The 18,697-nt window shown below is 54.7% G+C and overlaps 1 long non-coding RNA gene across 8 annotated transcripts in view; it reads right to left on the reverse strand.

Annotated features, from left to right (window-relative positions):
* Positions 1-18,697, reverse strand: part of LOC116761885 — a 74,654-nt gene that overhangs the window by 37,061 nt on the left and 18,896 nt on the right. For 7 of the 8 annotated variants that reach the window (XR_004352158.1, XR_004352154.1, XR_004352153.1 and 4 more), the window contains one exon: positions 4,094-4,439. The exons of the other annotated variant lie outside the window; for it this stretch is intronic. This is a non-coding gene — a long non-coding RNA (uncharacterized LOC116761885). The remainder of the gene's footprint in view (positions 1-4,093; positions 4,440-18,697) is intronic. 8 annotated transcript variants of the gene reach the window in all.

The raw sequence follows: 18,697 nt of genomic DNA on the forward strand, positions 1-18,697 counted from the left end.
CATTCATAGACACCTTTACAGGGTTGATAGAAGCTTTCCCTACTAGGACTGAAAAGGCAATAGGAGTATCCAAATTTCTGCTTAAAGAGATAATTCCGAGATTCGGGTAACCCCAAAGCTTACAGTGATAACGGACCTTCTTTCACTGCCAAGGTGACCCAACAGCCTTCCTCAGCTCTAGGTATTCACTACCAACTCCAGTCTTCCTGGAGGCCCTAATCCTTAGGCAAAGTAGAAAAAGCAAATCATGCTCCAAAAGAATGCTTGCAAAAAAAAAAAAACCCCAAAAAACACTTGCTAAGCTATGCCAAGAGACTTCAGAAACCTGGATCTCTGTCCTGCCTGTAGCCCTTGTATGGACCAGGATGGCCCCAAAGAGAATTTTAAAACTTAGCCCATTTGAGACCTATGGGAAGCCCCCCACCTTTTTTTTCAGTCAGGCCGCACAGCTTGTGGGATCTTAGTTCCCAGACCAGGGATTGAACCCAGGCCCTCAGCAGTAACAGCCTAACCACTAACTTCACCACTGGACTGCCAGGGAAGGACCACTGGGAGGCCCTTTTTCACTTCAGATATCTTGTTTGATGAGGAAACCCACAAATGGGTTTCCCACACTGTTAGCTTGAGCCAAGTTCAAAAGGTCCTCCAAGTGTACGGAAACAAAGCGCTGCCCACCCCCACAAAGGAAAGGTCGCGGTCTCCATCCAGTCAGGGCACTTTGTCCTACTAAAAACTTGGAAGGAAGGGTCCCCTGAGGACCAGATACAACCAAAATGGAAGGGACCATATCAAGTGTTACTAAGTACCCCAACTGCTGTCAAGCTATAGGGAGTTGCTAATTGGGTTCATCTGTCTAGAACAAAACCTGTATCTTATAAGTCCCAACAGGAGCCAGAAGAGACCTACTCCTGTGAGCCCATGGAAGACCTCAGATACCTTTCCAAGAACAGATAAGTGACTTCACGTGGCTGAGGCGGGTTGGCCTAGTCATCCTTGTGTTTCTGACTATCACGCTCTTATTCTGCCGCTTTTCAGGACCCCCTCCCCCTGGTAAACATCTTCTTTGCCCCTGCTAGGTCTGAAAGAAAAAATACGGTAATGTGATGTCAAAAGCCATCATACTAGTAGGACTTCTGATGAAGGTCACAGCTCAGAATGGGAAAATCGTGCTTTAGTAAACATATCTAAAATAGTTGCCCTGGGAGAAAAACTAGTTAATTGTTGGGCTTGCCATAAAAACCCTGGCTTACAACAGTCGTTACAGGTACAAATAGGTAAATACAAGAGCTTTACCAATTCAGACACAAGGAAACCACCCCCACAGCTGATACGAGCGTGACGGGTGATACCCCCATCAGGCCCGATACCTTGCCTACGTTTTAACTCTTTTTAAAAAGGTGACATAACTTTTCCTTTAATCATGGCTACTTTTGTTATCCAGAAAACCAGTCAAGCTTCCAATGTCACCACACCTCTAATGGTTCTCTTGGCTATGGTGAGCCTCTTTGGAACAATCCCTGGGCACCAGAGGGTAATATCACCACAGCGTTTTGGAACCTGGACCCAAACTGCATTCCCACGAATGCCTCCACTCTCTGTGCTTATAATGAAGCCCAGACCCCAGGTGCCTACAGGATAGGGATGGAATGGACTAAAAACTGGGCTAGAAGTTGTCAGGCTCTATGGAAACTGTGGGTTGAACCCTTCTTACTGCACCATCTCACCTAAGCCAAGGTCATGGAATACTCCTGGACTGAACTGTTTTGAATATACAAATGGGCCCTTGTCCCCACATTGTGTTCATTAACTTTTCTCTTCCATGGATCTGGATGGCTGCTTCCTTGCTAAATTCTTCTGTTCCCAGATCTTTTATTGCACCTTCAAGATATGTCTGGATACGTGGCACTCCCCAGAATGAGGGCCCAAAGACAAGGGCACCCCAGGGTAATTCGGCCCCTATGTAAATGCTTATCCTTATATAATGTGTGGCATGAGGGAGCCTGTACATTAGGACATTTGGTCCCATTCACTGTCACAATACATAATAACACTCAAAATTGTCCCAGGAGGGCCATCGGATTAATATTGGCAAGAATAGGACTGGCAGGGGGATTGGCAACTCCATGGGAGGCTTTGCCTACCATGAGGTAACCCTAGAAAACCTAACCAACACTTTAGAGAACCCAGCCCTGACCACTGGAAATGCCCTAAACAGACTTTCAACTTCTTTAAACTCAGTGGCCAATGTGGTTATGGACAATAGATTGGCCTTGGATTACTTGCTGGATGAGCAGGGTGGCGTTTGTGCAGTCATAAACAAAACCTGCTGCACCTATGTCAGTAATTCAGGCCAGACTGAGATGGACATCAAAGAGATTTATGAACAAGCAACATGGTTACACCGCTACAACCAGGGGTCATACCCTAATGCCATCTGGTCCACCATTAAGAGTGCCCTCTCTAGCCTTACTTGGACCCTGAGTAACAGCCATACTCCTCCTCCTATTTGGACTCTGCCTCTTTCACCTCTTGGTAAAGTTCATGTCTTCCAGGTTTCAACAATTCCACATCAAAATGATGGTTAGGGGAATTCTCTGGTGGTCCAGTGGTTAGGACTTTGTGCTCTCACTGCTGAGGGCCTGTGTTCGATCCCTGATTGGGGAACTAAGAGTCTACAAGCCGCGCGTGGCGCAGCCAAAAAAAAAAAAATGATGGTTAAGCAAGGATTCCAGCCCATACCGCCCTATGACTTAAAACAAGAAGCTGTCCTGCCCCTGGGATCCCTACACTAGGCATCCAGAAATTTCTACTCCCTGACAGGCAAGGTCAATGCCCCTACTCAGCCCTGAAGCAGCCAAAGAAGACAGACCGTCACCTTTCTGCTTCCCATAAGAATATGGAAGTAAAATTTCTGATGGGGGAACGAGACAGGAGGGAAAGGGGCAGAACACAAAGGCTAGGTAAGTGAAGAGGGGGCACAGCTGTTGGGATGCAATTAAGTCCGAATAGAACCAGCTGAAACCATGTTGACTTCGAGAATAGTCTGGTCATTGACCTCTAGCTCATTATAATGTCATCGTAATACTCAAGATCACTCCCCCTTACGCTGTGATAGTTCTGAGCCGACTGGAAAAGGTCAAAAAGTGAACAGTGGCCCAATTCCTGGAAAATCCCCCCCTTCTCTGAAATAGCAAGAATATTCGTCTCGTTAGCGTATGAAATTACTTAGCCCATAAAAACCTACAACCCCATGCCCGGGGGCTGCTCTCACTTTCCCAGAGGGTCCACATTCTACCTATGGAGTGTGTATCCTGCTAGATAAAACCGCCTTTGCTTTTCTCTGGTTCGTTCTTGAATTCTTTCCAGCAAGAAGCCAAGGACCCTCACTTGGCAGTGGTCTGTCCTAAGGACTCTTGTGGGTCCCAGGATGTGACATTTCCCTCTCCTGAAACAATTAGACGCCTCTGCCCTCCCCGTGGATCTTGATTAGGGCTGGGGCAGGGATAGGCTCTCTCCCCAGCGCTGGTTTACCACTCCCTGCTAAATTCTAAGAGTCTCTGGGAAGGCATGAGGCTGAGGTCCTTCTCCAGGACAGCCTAGCAGGCACTGGACAGCACATAGGGACCCATTTAATGGGGTCCCCTTCATATTCCCCAGCCTCAGTACAGCATTAGCCTGGGATGCATGGACACACCTGTCTAGGCCCTGGGAAGGTCAGGGCTCCACAGGCCCTCAGGGGGCCATTTGTCCCTCCCCCGCCTCCAGGCCCTGCTGCCTACAAACCTTTGTTTTTCCAACAGGAGGCAAGTGGAACTTCTGGCCTGTGTGTTCTGTGAGTCCAAGAGACACAAACACAAGCTGCTCGGCAATGAGTACAATGCAGCGATTCGGTAATTAATCCGCCCGCACCAGGGGCCACATTGGGATGTTTACCCGCCTCCCAGGAGCTCACAGGCCAACGGAGTGAGGGAAGAGGAAACTACAGGGATTTGCCCTCCCGTGTGCCGGCTCTGTTCTAGGCACACATCACCTTATATCAGCCTCACGGGAAGGGATTTTTCTCCCTGTCTTTTGGGACACGAAACAGACTTACCAGGAGGAAAAGGCGCTGAGCCGGGAAGCTGAGCTGTGATCCTGCAGGCAGTGGGGAGGCAGCCCTCAGAGGCCCAGGAGCAGGGCGTAGGCCAGGTGGGGGTCCCTGAGGCACTCACACACCTACCCCTCCTGTTGGTGCTGCAGCCGGTGCGGGGGTACCTGCTCTGGCCTCTTCCAGCCCTGCAGCCTCTGCTGTAGCCTCTGGATGTGCCCGGAACTCCAAAGCGGAGGAGCAGAATCCACTTATCCAGCACCTACCCTGCTCCACGCCAGGCTGGGCACACCTCTCGGCGCATCACGTGCCGCTGAAGCGCCTCCTCCCCCGCAGAGACCACCTCCTCCACCTGCCCAGAGAGATGGGGAGTGAATTCAGCTGTGGCCACCTGATCCTGCTAGACCTGGGAGAGTGGTGCTGGGGGCAGGGAGCCTCCTACAGAGCCCAGCTCACCTGCTTGGGCTCAGAGCCCACTCTGGAGGGCTACACATATCCACGCAGATGGGCTCAGTGTCCTGTGGGCTCAGACATCCTGAGTTGCAGCACAGAAAACCCCGTGCAATATATACAATGGAATAGTACTCAGTTATAAAAAAGAATGAAATAATGCCATTTGCAGCAACATGGATGGACCTAGAGATGATCATACTAAGTGAATAAGTCAGAGAAAGACAAATATCATATATCACACATATGCACAATCTAAAATATGGCACAAATGAATTTATTTACAGAAGAGAAACAGATTCACAGACAAAGAAAACACATTTATGGTTACCAAAAGGGAAAGGGGGTGGGAAAGGGATAAATTAGGAGTTCGGGATTAGCAGATACAAACTACTACATATAAAATAGATAAACAATAAGGTCTTACTGTATAGCACAGGGAACTATATTCAATATCCTGTAATTAATCATGATGGAAAAGAATATGACAAAGAATATATACATGTAAGGCTTCCCTGGTGGCTCAGTGGTTAAGAATCTGCCTGCCAATGCAGGGGACATGGGTTCAAGCCCCGGTCCAGGAAGATCCCACATGCCGCGGAGCAGCTAAGCCCGTAAGCCACAACTACTGAGCCTGTGCTCTAGAGCCCGTGAGCCACAACTATTGAGCCTGCGTGCTACAACTACTGAAGCCTATGAGCCTAGAGCCCGTATTCCGCAACAAGACAAGCCACCACAATGAGAAGCCTGCTTGCCGCCACTAGAGAAAGCCTGCGTGCAGCAACGAAGACCCAACACAGCCAAAAATAAAAAATAAATTTAAAAAAGAATACATATATGTATAACTGAATCACTTTGCTGTACATCTGAAACTAACACAACATTGTAAATCAACTATACTTTAATGAAAATTTTCTTTTAATAAAAAAATTTAAAAAGAAAAAGAAAACCCTGTGCAAAACAGGCTGCCTCTGGCTGAGGGTTGCAGATGCCCTCCGTGTGTGGGCTGAGCAGGTCATCATAGTGGAGTTATGCCTGCAGGTGCAGGACAGCCCGGGGTTGAGCCCCAGCTCTGCCACCTACAGCTGTGTGACCTTGGGCATGTTACTAACCCTGCAAAGCCCCAGATTCCTCATTGGGAAAATGGGGAATGTCAGACCAGTACCTCAGAGATTTAGATGGGCAGCGCAGGGCAAACAGAGGGCAAGGTTGGCCCTTGGCTTGGGGTCTCCAGGCTGGAGTTGGTGCTTGTTCTGTAGGTGGAAACTGCAGGGTTAAGCATGGAGGCCGCCCAGGAGGAGGTTCCCCGGTGTTGGCTGTTTCTCTGCTTGCTGCGGGGTGGGGCAAGGAGTCCATTCATGCTCTCAGACTTCCCTGGGAGCCCGGCCAGCTCCGATGTGCAGGTTGGAGAGAAGTTGTCGGTCCTCCTAGGCCTTCTCTTCCGCAAACCCTGCTGGGCAAGTGTCCTGCATTAAGGCTCAGAGAAGGCCCACAGTGGTCTCCTGACTCCCGCCCTTCTGCTCCTCTCACTGAGGGGTGTCCTCCTCGGTCCCTTGGCTGGCCAGCATCTGGAGCCTCACCAGGCCTGGCACCAGGCACCTGAGAGGCTCCCGTACGTTAGGAGGTGGAATTCTGGGCATGGGAACGGAATCTAGACGTACTGAAGGATGGGGAGTCGGGAAGAGCTTCCAGGAGGAAGACTTGGGTGAGGTGACCAGCTTCAACTAGAGAAGAGGGGCAGAAGGGCAACACAGCCTGGGAAAGATGAAGGGCAGGACATGCCTGGGGGATTAAGCCTCAGGCTTTGGGGGCTGCTGCTGGGACAGGGAGGTGGCTGGACTCAGCCAGCTCTCAGCGGGCTCTGTGGGCGGTTGATGAATTCCCCACACCTCGTCAAGCTAAGATGCACAGAACAGCTCTGAGCAGGATGGGCTGGGTGGATGTGCAGGTGGGATTTGTGGTGCCTCCTCTGGCCAGTGCAGGGATCAGGCAGCCCCGATCCTGGGTCAGTGTCTGGCATCTTCTTGCTCCGCTCAGACAGCAGGTTGCCTAAGAGAGGCAACCAGTTCAAATCCTGACACCAGCATTCTCTGTCTGTGTGGCCTTGGGTGGGTGTCCACATGGAAGCCGGGGACAGCAACGGTACTTAAGCGAAAGGATGACTATGGGGTCGGGAGGCATAGACAAGAAAGGCCTGTGTGGATACCCTACAGTCGTTGGTAGTTGTCTTCCTGGTACCTGGTGGGCATGCCTAGGCCTGTACCTTCCCCTCACCTTGCCCCATATAACAGATGGGAAAACTGAGCCTGGCTTGGTACCCTGACTGGCCCAAGACCACGGAAAGTCTGCACCAGAAGCTGCCTAGCTTCCTGCCCCTCAGTGTCCTAGGGCCACAGGGAACAGCCAGGCAGGCACTGGGCTAGAGGCAGTGATGAGGAAGAACAGACCTACCCCTGGGAGGCCTGCCTGTAAGGGTGCAGCCCTGCCCCCACTTCACCCCATCCTCCATTTCAGCCCTCCATCCTCTGGAGGGCTACACATATCCACGCAGATGGGCTCGGTGTCCTGTGGGCTCAGACATCCTGAGTTGCAGCACAGAAAACCCCGTGCAATATATAACACCCGCCCCGGGCGCTGCCACTGGTCCCAGAAGCCTCCACCCTCCCATGACTCTACTGGGCCCAGGGATTCTGCAGGGGAGGGGTGGGCAGGGACATGGAGGCCAGCAGCTTCTTTATTCTGTCCAGCTCAAGTGCAGCCCGAGCCAGGCTGGGAGCACAGCTCGAGTGAGGCTGTAGCCACCATAGGTCAGCCTGACCCCAGACTGATGCCCAGAAACAGCGTGAGTCTCTGGGGCAGGAGGAGAGGCACTGTGTGTGACTGAGGCAGCAGGACGTGTCACCTGTGTATCTGCTGCCACTGAGGAGGACTCTTCAGAACACTGAGAGGGAGACAGGAGCAAGTAAGAGAGAAGCAGAGAGGAAGAGAGGGAGGAGTAGGGACCAGGCCTGGAGGCCCAGCCAGGACTCTGCACCCAGGATCTGGGCCCAGCCCACCTCCAGTGCCTTATTCCCAGCCAGGTGGGCAGAGAGGCCCAGGTGGAGAGAGAAGGAGGGAGAACGAGAGTGCCCTAGCAGGTCCCCTGTGATCAGCTCTGTGCGGGTGCTGGATGCTGAGGTACGGGAGGTGTGGTCCTTGGGCTCTGTGTGGGTGTCCTCCAGCATGTGTGTACTAGGGTGCCCCATCTGCCCCAGCGCCGCCCCAGGTTTTATATCTGTAACACATGTGTTACACAAATGGGATCGATATGTACCAGCAGCAATGACCTTCCCTCAACCATTGGCTTGGTCCACCTTCCACACCAGCTTCCATGTCCACCTCACTGGGGTCCTGTACACGGACTTGATCGGTGGGCATTTCACCCAGTGACACCCCCACTAAGGATTCTGCTGTCACAGATGCCCTTGCTAGAAGGATGCTTATGAGCAGCAGGACATACCCTGGGAGTGTGTTGAGGTCCCTTTGTGAGCATTGTGCACGTGTGCCATTAGGATTATTGACGCTCCATGACTCTGGGCCTTGGCTCCTAGTCTGTAAAACGGGGAATAATACTTGTGTACACCTCATAGGGTCATGAGAATTAAATGCAATGGGAGAGTGGCCAGGAAGACAAGCTCAGCCTTGTCTGGGGCACAGCAAGAGCTGTGCTCCTTGGGTTTCTTTTATGGTTGCTATTATTGTCGTGTGCCTGTTCTGTCCCCCGAGGGGCTGGACCAGCTCAGTGTGGGTCCTGCTGCTGGCAATGCCCCTCCCAACCACCAGAGTGGGGACTTTTCTGGGGGAGGCTGCCCAGGGCTGCTCTGCACTGGTTCAGAGGCAGCCCGTTCACAAGTCAGTTCAGCTTATCTCCTGAGGATTGGAGGTCTGTCTGTAACTTCCCCGGGTTGACATGAGATGACCCAGTGTCCGAGGATTAAAAACCCTTCCAGGGCTTCCCTGGTGGTGCAGTGGTTGGGAGTCCGCCTGCCGATGCAGGGGACACGGGTTCGTGCCCCAGTCCGGGAGGATCCCACATGCCGCAGAGTGGCTGGGCCCGTGAGCCATGGCTGCTGGGCCTGCGCGTCCAGAGCCTGTGCTCCGCAACGGAGAGGCCACAGCAGTGAGAGGCCCGCACACCGAAAAAAAAAAAAAAAAACCCTTCCACACCTGAGGTTCCAATGCCCCCAACCAAATCCAAGGAAGGGCCCCTTCAGGTGTGGGGGGCTCCCAGGGGGTTGTAGTGGTGGGTCTGACACAGCTGTGCCTGTCTGTCCTCCTGCCCCCCACCCCCCAACACAGGCCCCGGGGGCTGGGCTCCTTTCTGCACAACTGTTCATGCTCACTGGCTCCTTCCCCAGGCCCTGCGACCCTTCCCTGCACAATCCAGACCCCTCTCCCTGCCCAGCATGTCTCAGGCTAAATAGTACCCAGAACTCACGAAGGTGGTCATGAGCAGAAAGGCTCTCAAAAGCCACCCAGGCCCCCAGGCCTGCCAGATGAATTCCAAGACTCCCAGGGTGCCCCCTCCTACCCTTCACATAGCAAAGACTTTCCAGAAAAGCCTCTGGCTGGTTCTGGGTCAAATCTACTGCCCTGGACATTGGGGCAGAGAAAGGAGATCCAGGGTTCATCCCCCAGACCAGCCCTGGTCCCTGCAGCACCCTGAACACACCAACACTTAGTGACCCCGATGGTGAGGGCTGCAGGGCTGCAAAAGTGTCCACCATGGGGTAATGACAAGTGCGGCTCCCAGCCCAGGAGAGGGGTCTCCTCACTCCTTCCTCCCCCTACTCCCATCCTCTACAGTCCAAGGTCTGGGTTCTTCTCTCTGCTCCCAAAGGTGGCACCGTCTTTTCTGATGGGACCACCGTGAGGAGCCAGTAGGTGGTGGGCAGATGTGTCCCTGGCAGGGAGATACCAAAACCAGTGTGTACAGCCCCCAGAGAGGAACTGACCAGCTCCAGGGACTCGTAGAGGGGAAATGTCATGATTTATACTGTTTGCTCATTTTTGACTTATTAATTTGTTAAGAAATATTTATTGAGCCCCACTGAGTGCCAAGGTAGGGAAGTGGGGTGAGCAGAGCAGCCTGGGGGGTTCTGACAGTCTGGGGTATCAGTTTTTAGCTGGGCAGAGGGATCCCAGAGCTGTCCTCCATCTAGTGGGTTTGTTCTGGCCTCTGCCAGGCATCCAAAGCCCCTCTGGGCAGACAGTGCTCTGGATGCAGCTCTGAACCCCACGTTCAAATCCTACTTGGGCCACTTCCCAGCAGTTTGGCCATGGGCTGGTACCCTCACCTCTCTGTGCATTGCCTCCCTCTGGAAAAGGAGGACAAGGCAATGCCTGGTCCCCAGGGTAGAGGGGACAGGACACAGGCCATGCAGGCAACAGCTGGGACATAGGAAGTGCCCAGTGACACAGCACCACGTGGATTTCCCCTCCTACCCCGTGCAGGAGGGCGAGGGCAGGGTCAGGACCCCATGTTCGCTCCCTCTGACAAGAGCAGTCCAAAGCCCACTCCCTCAGGCCTGTTTCCCCATCTGTGAGGAGGCGAGGCAGAATCACAGGGGCCCTGCCATGGCACGGAACATGAAGAGGAAACACACCCCACTCCCAACCATAGCCCAGCTCCTTGTACCCGGAGGGCATCAGGTTTTTCCATGAGGTGAGACAGCCAGATGTCTTGGCCAGCAAGCATAGGGGCGGAGGCTGGGAGGCAGCGGGTGGAGTGGGGACATGGCTCTTCCATGCCCTCTGAGTGACCCCAGATTATCTCCTCCAGACAGCTCCTTCCGCCAACTCTGCCCTCTGGTTAATGCTTATCTCCGTGATAAATGGCCCCACTGCCCTGACAGGAAGAGCTGTCTGTGTCCTTCAGAGCCCTCTATATTGGGCAGGGCACAGCCCGGTGAGGACTTGGGCCTCAGCACGTCAGCACCATGGTGGCCGAAGATCCCAGGCCGCTGACCCAAGAGTCTTGCCAGGTGGAATGGGGGCTCTGGTCCCAGGGAGACTGGCTGTCTCACTGCCGGTTGTCTGTCTGGTTAAGGCCCTTGGGGACTCTGGTCTGAAGGAGAAAGGCCGGGTCTTGGGGATTTTGAGAGGAAGGCAAGGCCCTCTTCTCACAAGGCGCTCACCGTTTTCTCCCAGAGACCCTCAGTCCCTGCATACCATACCTGACATGCACATACACAGCGGGACACCCCAACCATGACCTGGCAGCAGAGAGGGGCTGCTTTGACCTGTACATGACCCTAATGTGACCGCTGGCAGACACTGGCTGCGGGCTGGATCCCATGCACAGGCTGTGGAGTGGCACCCCGTGGAAGAGGTAGCACGAGCAGGGAAGGTGGTGAGCCTGTCTCTGCAGGGTTCTTTGGCGCATCCCAGTTCTAACAGCTGCTTCAACACTGTCCCAGGGAGGGGGTGTGACCGGCCCAGGCCCCCACCAGAAAAAATGGAATCTCCAGGGCCCCGCAGGACAGGGTCAGGCTGTGCCTCTTTGCTGACAGAGATGTGCTCAGAGATTGTACATCCCACAGGAGGAAATGTCTTTCCTTCCCTTTGGTCCAGGGCCAAAGGTCAGGTCCATTGATTCCGCTTTTCCTCCTGGCTTTAGCCTGACGCCGATACGGCAAAGGCAGGCCGTCTGTCCACAACCAGATCCTCAGTGCTCAGCCAACCCTTGGCTCTGAAGAAATGTCTGTTGATGAATGAATCTTGGCTCCACATGAATCTTTGATACTCTAGGTTTTTGCATCCAAATATAATGTTTCATTGAAAAAAAAAATCTGCGCTTATTTAGTGCTGAGGTGGCTCCCAACACATGGCCAGTGTCACTGCTATTGCTGTTAACTTCAGGGCTGCCCTGAACCAGCCACTGCCAGTGACTTTGGGGTCAGGCGCGGGGGTAATTACATTTTAGGGGGCAGTGTAACCTCTTTGCAACATTCTCAGCGTGTGGGTATGAACATGCATTTAAATCTTACTAGATTTTTGTGATGTTTGTGCCTGAACTTAACTTTCTATTAATAGAAAAACATGTGGGTTTTACATGTTACTCATCATTCAACATATATTGACTAAGCACATCCTCTGGGCTCCTCTGGGGTGAGACGACAGGATCCAGCAGTGGCCAAGAGAAACCTGGCCTGCTCTGGGTCCTGTGTCCCCAGTGGAATAACCACACAATTAAAAGACCTGATCACAAGTTCCATGAATGCTCTGAGGAGCAGTGTAGGGGGCTCTACAGGGACAGGTACCAGGGGGCTGTCATGATCTAGAGGCCGGGAAAGCTACCCATGGAGAGGGCTGGAAGCTGACTCTGAAGAGTGAGTAGGCATTAGCAAGTGTAAAGGAAGGGGACATTTTCCAGGCAGAGAGAACAACCTGGACAAAGGCCAGATGGCCAGAGAGACCATTAAACCCTGAGTGTTCACTGCAGCTGAGTGGAGGAGGGAGTTGAGCTCCAGGGAGAGGCTGGACCAGAGTACACAGGTGCTCTGGGGGCCAGCAAAAGGGAGCCATGGCAGGTCAAGCAGAAGGAACAGGAGGCCAGAGGTGAATTCTAGAGGTCCCTTTCTAGCTTCTGGGTAGAAGTGGGTTATGTAGGATTTCACTCCCCAAAGTCTGGAGCTGATTTTGCTGGTACGGCCGGGGATACAGGTTTTTTACTGCGCTCTGTTGTCTCCTCTGTGCCTGTCCAGACCACAGGCTCTCGGGGGCAGGGGCGGGTCTGTGTCTAATTCATTTCTGAGGGCCCAGCGGCTGTCACAGGGCCAGACATATAGCAGGGGCTAAACAGAAGCCTGCTGAGGAGGGCGTGCACTGACCTGGTGCCCCACCTGTCTGCCCAGTGCTGCCCATGGAACTGTCAGGCCTGACTCTACCCACTAGCTTGTGTCCTCAGCTGAGTAGGGCCGGGCCCTGCAGGATGTGCTGGACAACAGGCCATGCATCCAGGAAGCAGACTTCGTGCCTTTCCTCACGCTCCCACGCTGGCTGCCAGCCGGGGAAGCTCCAGCCCGGAAGCCCTCCCAGCCATCAGGCTCAGAAGTGCAGGCACCATCTACCGGGGCCAGATCAGATCCAGTGCCGTGCAGCCTGCAGCCCAGGGTCCCACCTAGAGAGACCACCCTGGCCCCAGCCTCACCTCAGGCAGCTGAAGCGAAGACCAGAGATCCTGGGTGGGGTAGAGATTGGGATGCAGAGAACCTTGGGTGAGACTGGAGGGGAGCAGCACTGCCTACTCAGGGAAAACTGCTCACCAGCTACAGCTGGGCCAGTTCACCAGACGCAGACAGGAAGCAGTGATTTCTCCATCCCAGGAGGTGTGCAAGCAAGACCAGAAGCTGGAGGAACTCGCAGGTCCTCTCTCCACCCTGCTGTAAGAACCCCCCAACAAGCATCCTCTCTCCACCGTGGCCCAAAAGCCACCCCTTCCTGCTCCTGGGGGACCATCACTGTGGCTGTGTGGCCTCAAAGTCTCTCCTCCCCACCTCACTTGCCTCTTCTGTGACACAAGAGTGGGTGAGCTCAGGAGGTGTTTTCCTTTCATTCTCTGCTCTCAGCACCACACAATGATCGCATTTATTCTCAACATCCATAATAATTTTCTTCTAAAACAAAAACATGAAGAGTTCCAAACCAATTAGCGAAAACACAGGAAGGCACCTTAATTTCAGGACACAAAGAAATACCATCAGGCTCTCGTGTTTTCTTTGTGGTAAACTGGATTGTTTCTTCAAAGGCCCGAAGCTGTCTGGAAGGGGTGGGGGTGGGAGGGAGGCCAATGTGGGAGGTCCAGGACCCCCACTTCTGCCCCCACATCCCTTCATACCTACCAGGAGCCCTCGGGGTGGGGCCATGGTCCAACTCTGCTTCTGCACACACACATACACACACCCATCCTCCTCCACTCCTGGGATCACAGGCCTCCTCTTCCCTTGTACTTCTGATGAAATCCAATCCCCCAGCATAGCTGACAAGGCCCCTGGATCTGAACCAACCAGTGCCTCCACCCACTTCTTAATGCCCCTCCCTCACTCTCTGCTCCTGGCCTTTGCACTGGATATTCTTTCCTCCATGAACTCTCTTCCCCTGGCTAAGGACACATGCATCCTTTGGGACTCATCTTATATACCCCTTCCTCCAGGAAGGTCTCCCTGACCTCATCAAGGTTTCCCAGGGCCACTTGTACACCCCCTGCCACAGGCCTGCTCATTCTGACATGTACCTTCCTGGTCACATGTCTGTCACCTCCATTGCCACTCAGCGTCTCAAGGCCCAGCACAATGCCTGGCACAGAGAATGTGCCCAGTAGGTGTTTGATGAATAAATGAATGATCCTCAAAATGCCCTCAGAACCCTAAGCTGGCCTTGACTGAATGTTCCGGTTCCAAGCTCACCGTCAAACCCCAGGAGGGCAAAGCCTTGCCCTGAGCCTGAATGCAGGTCTGGGACCTGGGGATCCCTGCACCCTGGGGCGGGAGGGTTTGTGTGCCCAGAATTCTTTCCTAACATGGTCCTGTTATTTAGGGATGGGCCGAGAGCCCTCTGTGAGCAGGAAGCAGGAAGGAGAGCTGGGCCTCTGTTCTCCCACCCAGTCCCCAATTTGGAGGACATGCAGCCTGTAATTTGGAAGGCTAATTTGGTCTGGGGTTAGAAGGGAGCACTCTGTGTGCTGAATGATGCCATGCTCTCCCAGGGGAGGCAGTGTCCTCTCCTCAGCTCTCAGGCACAGGCCACGCTGCTCCCGCATAGCCCCTGAGGCCTGGGCAGAGACCCCTAGACCATTGGGTAGCCAGCCCTCAGCCAGAGGAGAGGGAGAGAGGGAGAAACCTGGGGTCCAGTCCCCTTAGCCACTGACTGCCCAGACAGGGGTTACCTTGGGTCAGTGGGCCCCAGACGTCAAAAAGAACCAACGGAGAGTCCCCAAGGACGAGGGCCTCAGAGCGCCCCAGACAGCTGCTCAGGAGAAACACTGGGGAAATGGACACTGTGATCACTTGGCCCAAAAGCCACAGTCCCCAGCAATCCCCCACTCCTGCTGCTGCCTGAGCCCTGCCACAGAATCACTTAACATCCCTCCAGCATGATGGGTCATCATGCTGTTTCCAGCCTCAGAACACTGTTCACCTCATCCCCTGTGAGGCCCTGTCTGACCACCAGGCTGGATCAAGATCCACTTCCAAGCTTCCACAGCGCTGTGCTTCGCACTTCACAGCACTGGGCGTTCTGCCCTATAGGTGCCTGATTGCCTCCCCCATCAGAATATGGGCTCAGTTAGGGTGGGGCCTGGTCGTGGTCCCCTTGGTGGCCCAGAGCCCTGCCCAGGGTCTGGCTCAGCAGAGTTGGTATGACAGGACAGGCAGAGAGGCTGCTCCACTCACAGCTGTGTGGCCTTGGAGTGGCACTTCTCTGGTCCTTGGCTTGCCTGTCTGTGGACCAGGCACACAGCAGCATTTCAGTATTCGATGAACACGTGAGTGAATGAATGAGAAGCTGGTCTAGATGGTCTACAATCCCTGCACCTCAAACCCTCCACAGTTTCTCTCCTCATTCAAGCTGCAAGGCTCTCTGCCCAGGTACATGCCAGCAGGGACTGGCACTGGCCTTGGGATAAGGTGGACAAAAGCCCTAGGGACAGTCAGGGCAGGCAGGGCGTGCAGGGGAGCTGAGAAGCTGGGACCTTGAGAGGGTGATGGGTGACAGAGCCTTGAGGGGGAGGGCATAGACTTCAGGGTGACAGATAAAGTCCCCATCCCTGAACATGCCTGGTGTTTGACGACTCCGGCCTGCCTGGGGGCAGCACCCCATCCCCAACTCACCCACACTCCAGCAGCTTCTCCCGAAACTTCTGCTCAGCCTCTAACCGTCTATCACTGGGGCTGATGATTCACACGCTCCGCACCTCTTTCCTCTTCCCAACTAATTATAGCTCCTGTGTGTTTTTCCCCCTGGAAAAATGTCTTCTTAAAAAAATATATCCCCAAGCCAGCAGTAATTAATTTGGTGAGCACCAGTGTGCAATTCAGACAGAATCTGAGGACAGGAAGGTCCCAGGTATAGCGAGAGGTCTTTTGTCCAACAGAGGAAGAGGCGGGTATGGGACGCAGGTGGACATGGGACGCCTCAAACAGCAGAAGCTCAGCCCATCCCCCACTCTGCCTATCATGACTCCAGGGACCTTGGGGAATTACAGTCACAGTAACAGTCATGGGGACTCTATGGAGCACTACTACATGCTGGGCACAGTGCCAAGTGCCCACCAAGTGCGCTGACATTCCATCCTCTGACACCTGCTGAAGTCGGCCCTTTTGGCCCCACTTTGGAGAAGGGGGCACGAGCTCAGAACCTGCCCGGAGTCTCACAGCCGTCAGTGGTGGGGTAAAATGTGAAGCCTGTGGCACTGGTAGCCGTGGCCTGAGCAGAGGAAAGCCCAGGGCCATTAGCCCCTCAAGAGACAGGCAAGCACATGGCCCTCTGGCCTGTCTCTCCCTCACCCACCTTCTGGGAATCACAGCAGTTCCCCTGGAACTGGGCCAGAGTTGAGACCACAAGTGTTGTCTGAGCTCTTCGTGGGGCTCAGCGAGCAGACAGCAGAGCAGATGTCTGAGCAGGTGCCCTGGCCAGGTGGGGAGAGGAGACACTGCCAGGACCGGGTCCTAGAGCAACAGTGACAGAAAGACTGAGGCATTTGAGACTGGGTCAGGGAGCCAGACAGATACAGAGAGAGGGGCAGAGATGGAGACTAAAACAGAGGGACAGAGTCAGAGCCCAGAGAACAAAGATAAAGAGAGAAGAGACAGAGACACAGGGCAGGGGACTGAGCCCCAGATTGGGCAGCAGGGACAGCTGAGATGGGAGAGGACCCCAGACCTGGTGTGGCCAAGGGGCTGGTTCAGCCAGAGAACCAGAGGCCTGGAGGTCTAGGAGGGAGCCAGGAGGGAGGGTGTGTTGAAAGGAAAGTGAGAGAAGAGCGATGGAGGCCCAAAGCCTCATGAGGTCAGGCTCGGCTGGCGGGGGCCCCAAGAAGATGGGATAGCCATGGACACTCCAGCCTGGCGTGGGAGTTGGAAGTATAGTGCCTCCTCACCTCTATCAATCCAGGAAGACTGCTTGGGGAGGTGGCTCCGGGGCGGGGGGCACATGGGCATCAGGAGAGCTGAGGTGCATGGATCAAATGAGCAGGGGGGCCCATCCTGGGAGGGCTCCCCTGGAACGGGCTCTCTGATGCTAGTCTGTCCCCCCATCACCACCAGCGCAGAGGCAAAGACCCTCTCCGGGGGGTTAAGGAAAATCCAGGCAAGGTTAGGCCTCGCCTTTTCTCCCGGGGAAGTGAAACCCTGGGGCTGTTTGTGTGGTCAGCCTGAGGCCAGAGGCCTCCTGCTTGTCCTGCAGAGGCACGTGCCTCCCAGCCAGGAATGGAGGCCGGCAGATTCAGAGCGTCCCCCTGAACCCAGGATACGGGCAGCCTTCCCTGCTGTCCTAGTGTCAGGCTGGGACAACCCCCCACACCTTACTCCCCACCGGCCATTTGGAAATATACCCCCTCTACCAGCCCCCAAAGCTAGGATTTCTCAGGCAGGGCCAGGTCTCTCTCAGCTTAGGACAGGACTGTGCTTCCTTCCCCAGACCCTCAAGTCAGGGCCTGTCTCTCCCCTCAGACCCTCCAGGCTAAGCGAGGACCCCTCCCCGCCAAGCGAGGACCCCTCCCCCAGCCCCTTGGCATCGCTCTGCCTTGGCAGCCCAGGAGGTGTCAACAGCCTCACTAACCACAGGCAGACAGGCTTGGCTCCAGCCATAACCTCCCCCAACTCCTTTGGACACCTGACACGGCTGCTGCCTGCCCTGGGTCAGGGCCCAATGCCCAGGACCCATAAGCCAGGCAGCTGTCGGGATTTCCGGCTCAGGGGGCCTCCGGGGCTGACACCTCAACCACTTTCTCGTCTGGACTCTCCTGGCCAAATCTGTGCTCTTCTGGGGTCGGTGTCTGGATCCTGGAGCATCTATCATGGGAAGGGAGGGGACACAGCACGGAGCAGGTGGCCTTGGGTGACCTCGAGCCCAGAAGACTAGCACAGGCTCCGAGGTTGTGTCCTTGAGCCCCAGGAATGAGGGAAGAAGTGGCTGACGATCCCTGTGAGGGGGGTTCACCAATGCAGGAGAAAGGTGCCCATGCAGGCCTCTCATTATTGGTGTGGCCACTCTGGTGGGCCTGGGACACTACAGTGATCAGAGCCTTTTGATGGAAATACCTGTTTCATGGATCCCCAGGACAAACCAAGAAATCTCCTTTTGCAATGACATAACGGGAGGCAACACAAGGTAGGGTCTGGAGTCTGACAAACCAGGTCTAGCCAGCTCAGGCTCTGAGGAGATGACCGAGCCTCAGTTTCTTCACCTAGTAACTCCCTCCTGAGAGAATGCTATGAATAATCAAAATTTCACACATGAAGCTCAATGAATGAACGTGAATGGCTCTGCTTTAGGTGGCCCGGATCCCACTAGAGGCTCCGAACCTGTCCCGTCCCTGGAGCTCCCTTTCCCTTCTAGGCCCCTCTGGGCAGAAGACAGGCAGGCAGCCCTCAGCAGCTAGCCCCACTGCAGCCTGGGGCAGACCAAGCTGAGGCCTGGGGGGAAGGCGAAGGCCTAGGTGGGGCAAGGAGCCAGAAAGCCAGGCGGGTCTCCTGGGTGGGACCACTGGCAGGCCCCCGGGCCACCCTCAGGTTTCTGAGCAATGGGGACTGGACTGGCTGAGTGCCTTCCTGCTTCCGCCTGGAATCCTCAGGCCACCCCAGGGTTCAGTCACTCTCTGTACCCCGACCCTGGCTCTGGCCCCCTTCCAGGCCAGCATGGACTTTGGCCCCAGCTCCTCTGACAGGCAGAGGGAGGACACCGGGCCCACCCCCACTGCAGACCGTTTTTAGCCCCCAAGGAACTCGGCGTCCTCCCAGCAAGGGTGCGTGGGTCTTAGCTGGGTATTAATAGCTCAGCTGGAGGAGGTGACTGGGACTTTCACAGCCAAACCCTGGAGGCCTTGCATCCTGGGCAGGCAGGGCAGCCCTCTTGTTGTCCACATGTCCTCTGCTGGCTCTCCACCATTCCTGTCCCCCAGGG

This window comes from Phocoena sinus, chromosome 11, assembly GCF_008692025.1.
Source record: "Phocoena sinus isolate mPhoSin1 chromosome 11, mPhoSin1.pri, whole genome shotgun sequence".
NCBI lineage: Eukaryota > Metazoa > Chordata > Mammalia > Artiodactyla > Phocoenidae > Phocoena > Phocoena sinus.